This window comes from Octopus bimaculoides, chromosome 1 (genome assembly GCF_001194135.2).
Source record: "Octopus bimaculoides isolate UCB-OBI-ISO-001 chromosome 1, ASM119413v2, whole genome shotgun sequence".
Lineage (NCBI taxonomy): Eukaryota > Metazoa > Mollusca > Cephalopoda > Octopoda > Octopodidae > Octopus > Octopus bimaculoides.
In genome coordinates, this window is record NC_068981.1 from 55,850,605 (window position 1) to 55,856,905 (window position 6,301).

The window sequence follows — 6,301 nt, forward strand, 5'->3', positions numbered from 1 at the left end:
TTAGGAAGGGCATCCAGCTGTAGAAACTCTACCAGATCAGATTGGAGCCTGGTGCAGCCATCTGGCTCGCCAGTCCTCAGTCAAACCATCCAACCCATGCCAGCATGGAAAGTGGACGTTAAACGATGATGATGATGATGAATATAATATAACAAAAAAATAAAGGTAATTAATGATAGAATCATTAAAGTGCCTGATAGAATATCTTGCTGTAGTTAGATATGTTCCTTTATATTCTGAGTTCAAATCCCACTAGAATGTTTCTTCCTTCCAGGGTTGGTAAAATAAGTACCAGTGAAGCACAGGATGGGATCTATCCAGCAAATTTCTGGTTTCGTATTGATATTACAATTCAATATTCTAACATCAATATAAATGTTGAAAATGTCTTAAGTTATCACAAGACCACATATTTTGGGGTTAGTGAAGTCAACTAAAGTAACCCCTGTAGATAAGAGATAGTTATATCCTTGATCCTGGAGAAATGGATAGCAAATTTCACCCCTTGTAGAAATCAAAATCAGGCTTAATTCATCACTGAACAGTTTTTAAGTCAGGTTTCAAAGTAAACGTCTTGGAGTATGTAGGTATATAAATAATTTCAGATCAATTTTACTTTAGCCCTTCTAGAATTGACATTAGTAAAGTAACAGAGTACTTTAGAAAAGCAATGGACAAGTCTTCTTTAACACAGCAAGTTGCCAATCATCTTGGTCCTTTGTCAACTTCTCTGTGAGACTCAACATCTAGAGATCATTCTTCACAACTTTGTCCAACATCTTCTAGAGTTTCCTCTTCCATCTACATTTAGTGATCAACACTTCTTTATGCATATGTCCTCATCCACACACATCACATGACCATATCAGCACAGTCTTCTCTCTTGCACACTGCATCTGATACCTCCTGTGCCCAATTTTCATCCCAATACATTTTCACTTTGTTGTACATGCACACTGACAGTGCATATCCAGTAGAGCATGTTAGCATCATTTCTTTCTAGTTTTTGCATGTCCTCTGCTTTCTCAGCCCATATTTCATTATTATGTAGCATTGCTATTTGTACACAAGCATCATTTTTACCCTTTTAACAGTTGACTATAATGCTGCTATGCCTTTGTTGGGTATGATACCTTCCTGTACAACCTGATTATATGGGTGATTAAGTTATATCCCACTCCACCAGATATTTTAAGCATCTTGGCAGTAATTCCTGATGGACATGAGATTTTCCTTGTCTTCATATCCTTAATTGCTATAACTGTCATACTGCTGTTAGGCCCATCCATGTCAGGAAGACACTCCTCTCATGCATTCTCCACATTTTGAATACTTTCATGCCTCCTTCTTTTCAGATTCACAAAGTGCAAGTATACTATCATCCAACATCATAATTTTTTTCTGTTACACTGTTTTGCAATCTGGAACACTTCATGCCTCTGGTCCTCACACTAGAACATTGGCAAACCGCTTCCTGTTTGATTCTCCCTTTGATAGAAAGACCTGTTGCCTAGCTTATCTTCTAGCCATCTAGTATATTTCTCTGCTAGGTCATTCTTCCAATCCTTGCAGGCCTGTTTCTTTGCTTTTATGGCTATGTCTACTTCACTGTTTCCATCACAATGTTACACTTGACCTGGCTAGAACTTTGTACCAGCCTCAGATTTTCTGTTGCTCTTAATACATTATCCCAAAGGAGCTTCCAATTCTTTTCTGTTATAAGTCTCTATCTCTTCATTCTTATCAAATGCTTCAACTAGTGCTTTTCTAAATTTCTCACTGTTCACTTGATCTTTAAACATACATGACTTTATTTTCCATACTAGTTTGTAACTCTGAATCCTTTTAGCTCTAAATCTGAAGCCACTAGCCATTAACTTTGCATACACAAACATTTATTTAACCCATTTCTTTTAGGAAGAATGTTGTCAATTTGGCTGGTTTCTTGAAGTTAGCATTGCAGATCATCAGGTCATTTGCATCACAGAACTTCAAGAATCTTGTTCCCTCTTCATTTTTAGGATCAAAACCATAGCCTCCATGTACACCATGGAATCCATTGGATTGCTATCCATCATGTCCATTGAAGTCACCAGCCAAGAAAATAAAGTCATCAAGGTAATCTACAAAAGGGCATTGAGCAGCACTTGTTTATACAGCTATCCTCATCCACACACATCAAAACTCTATACCAGCGCAGACTTCTTTCTTGCACACTACATCTGATTCGTCTTATGTCCAGAATTTCTTTAAATACATTTATATTTTGCTGTTCATGTGAACTTACATTGCACACCCAATGGAGCACACTACTTCAGTTTTTTTCCTGTCTTTTCAAATTCTCTGCCAAAACAAGCAGGATGTTAAATGATGATGATAATGATGATACATCTTTAAGTGAGTAATGTATTTCTACTATGATGTTACAGTCTTTGTTTCAACAAGGAATCTCAGATAAAATTTCTTTCAACAGAAGTTGAAAATAGAAGATGGCCATTTCAGGATGTATAGATCAGGGTCACTTGAAATCTCATCGATTTCAGATCTTGTTGAATGAATCAGTTTATAACTATAAGTAGATTACACTGTGTAACATGATTTTTGTCCTTGGATGGCAACTGTTATTTCCTATTTGCTTACCTCTAGAAAGTATGAAAAATGGCTAATGCCTCCTGCCAACTTTGCTTTTGTTACATCTATTCAAACCCTAAAGAATCCCTCTCAACACATGGCTACGGTGCTGTCCCACTACTCCTGCTCATGATCAGAGATGTACATATTGTGTTGTCAGTTACTATGTGACATGCTCAAGTGGTTAAGATCAAGCAACTGACAAGCAAATCTGTGGTATTGAGCAGAATATTTGCTATAATGATATTACTTCTTAAGCAGTTCAGTGTTGAATCTATCTGAAATGTAATGGAAAATAGGTCTGTTTCAAAACATTGATGTCCAGGTCACAAAAGCAAAATCTGAAAGGAATAATAATTTCCTTTGATTTCTAGGTAGAAGCAAATAGGAAATAAACACTTACTGACTAAAGACAAAAAATAAGTTTGCTACACAATGTTATGTATTCAAAAGTTGGCACCTTTATCCAGTCACATATTAATCAAATTCATCTGAAAGCAAAACTTTTCTAATTTTCCTCATTACTTGTATTTTTGTTTAGACAGAGAAAAATAGTAACTATAACTATTTCAAAATATCAGTGATGAAGTAATTCTCACAATAAACCTAACTAGCAACCCTGCATTATCATCATCATTGTTTAGCATCCGCTTTCCATGCTAGCATGGGTTGGACGATTTGACTGAGGACTAGTGAACCAGATGGCTACACCAGGCTCCAGTCTGATTTGGCAGAGTTGCTACTTGAAATTCTTTATTTATACTCACTACAGCTCAGGACATGTTTACTTGTATTATATTGCAGTGCTTGTATGATTTATAAACTGACAAATGCTTCCAGTATATTTAGTGTTACTCTGTTGGTGACTTTGGGAAAAAGTTCGTAATATTTGATCTGAAATTCTTTTGGAAAAATAAAAAGAAAAGAAAAAAGAAGGTGGGTTAGGTCTCCTTTGTTAAAAGCATTCTTTAGAGCTTCATAGCCCCTGTCTGCAAATAATTCTTCAAGGAGCAAAATGTACTGCCAATGAATATCTCCAGTGATTTATTAGACGTTCATCCTTGATTATGCTTGAAAAAGTACTGCAATTAGACTGAACTGATCAACTTTGAGGAGCATATCTTATGTAACATGATCATAATAGCTTGCTGAACATAATCCTCACTGGTACTTCAGTTTATTTTCCTTGATCTGTTTCCTGTTTTTTTCCTCGTCTACTTTTGCTCTGGCTGCCATCAATCTACATGGCACTTTTTCACTGTATTACACATTCATAGTTAGGAAGCTACATTAGCAAATCCCTTTAAAAAGCTTAATTTACCATGCAAGTTAAACTACTCTGGCTTTTGTACAAACAAACTTTAGATTAATTCTATACAAAATACAGCTTTAACTTGACTTAATCTGTGTTCTTTAGTAAGTAGTAGTAGATTTGAAAATGAATTATAACCCATATTATATCATGATGCTACATGAACAGAATTGTTTTAAAGAAAATTTACTATCTTTGGTCACTGTGCGACATTCATTTAGCATACTCCAAAATTTATGCTTCCTCAATACATTTCTTTCAAGACTCAACAGGTTTTACACAGTCAATGCCCATGTCTCATGATCATGCAGCATCACATTATTTTACACAAACTTCAGAGCAAAAAAACTGTATCAAGTCTTTGAACTTATCTTCATTTAATTCCTATCCCTTTAATAGAACAATATTTAATACTTACTATATTGCCTAGATAGAGGAATTATCTACAACTTTTAGTAAGCCACGTGAGAGGTCAATACATTTCCTTTGATGCATACCTATAGGTTTTACTTATATATCATGTGATGATGATGATATTAAGTTAGGGTTTTCTGTGATTCTGTCAGAGATCTTGCCATTATTTGTACTTAGCAACTTTTTTCTCTAAACTGATCAAGATCCCTCACTCTGATGGTACCATTTCATTGGCTTTTTAAATACCTTAGCTATAAATAGAACTTACGTTTTTGCCATGTTAACCGTGGGCCTGCAACTCTTCTATAATCAAAATAATTCATTTCATTGTCAAGGAAACTGCCACACTTCAAAACATTGTATCATGATACACAATACAATACAAAATAATTCAGTTCAATAAATAAATAAAAAATTGACTACACCAAAACAGAAATGGGAGCGCATAGAAAAGTGTGTAGACACATAATGAACAAGTGAATTAAATAATACAGGCATATGATTGAATTCTGACACTAAATAAATGTAATAATCCCAAAACAAGGACTGTCACTGAAAGAGAAACAAAGCTCTCCAAAAACTTTTACTATAGTATGCTTCTAGCAATTTCCTTCATTGTGCTTTTGTCTGTAGGTGACACTGAAAAGTCAAACTATCCACTTATAGCAATCTAACTACTCTTACCTACCTTTCATTAACTCCATCAAGGATAAGACTTTCGTCCTCACCTGTACCTCCCAGTTCAAGTGATACTTGAAGGTGTTGAGGGTTTTGTTGTAAAGAAAATTACAAAATTTTACTAAGTGTATTGATACAGTAAGCAAAGTAATTCCAAATGAAGAATTAATTAAATAATAACGATAGTAAATCCTAAAAAAAAAAGTGTCAGCAAAAGAGCATCAAAAATCTTTTCAGACCCTATTATGTGAATATAAGTTATTTCAAAGTCACCAAAACTTATTTGGATAGATTTTATATTAGAATCTTTCTATGTTTTATCTTCTACAAAAATTACTTAATGGGTTCAAATGTCAGTAGCCTCATCACAATGTATCTTTAGACTAATGCATATACTCAAAGTTAGACTATATACACTCAGACAGGAAATACTCCTACTTCGTCTAGTAGTACAACAGTGACTAACTGTTAATACTAGTATACTTTACAATGAGTCATACACAGAAGATACACAATAATATATTGATCCCGTTGGTGAAAGACGAGAAATTTTAGAAATATTAATACAACTACTACTAATATTATTACTACGACCTAAGCACATACAAGGGGCTTACACATCAAATTTGCAATTATGATATTGATTTTTAAATAATTAGTTATTAATAATTGGTATTTTAAGATACAGTAGGCTTTAAAAAATTCAGTGGTTGATGTTCCGACAATGATTAGGATGATAATGATGATGATGATAGTAACGATGACAGTGATGATGATCGGTGTTTATTAAAAAACATCATAGATGAATTTGAAGTAGTCGGATCAAACAAAATACGAAATCAATATCCTTTAACCAATTCAATAGAAGAGGAAATTTAATCTCAGGTGATATCTCTAAGCTTATGTGCATATATATATAAAAGACAGGAATTTTCACCTTAAATCAGAAAAATTAGGGTTGTTGTTGTGTAGTCCCTGGTCAGCCCTGGCAGAGTAAACCTATGATCAAAGCCATTCAGGTCATGACCACCCCGTCCTTCTCTCGGGTATTGCGTATCTAAGAGTACATTATCCAATGTGTGTCTCCCTTGTGATGACGGGAGGCTGTAATTTCTCGAAGATTTGCCTGTTATTTCTTGCAAGTCAATCAACCAAGTAAAGGTCTCATTTGGTTAGAAAAAAAATCTGGGTATTACGACTAAGCCCAACTTGGCTTCTCATTGTTATATATACATACATATATAAATATATATATATATATATATA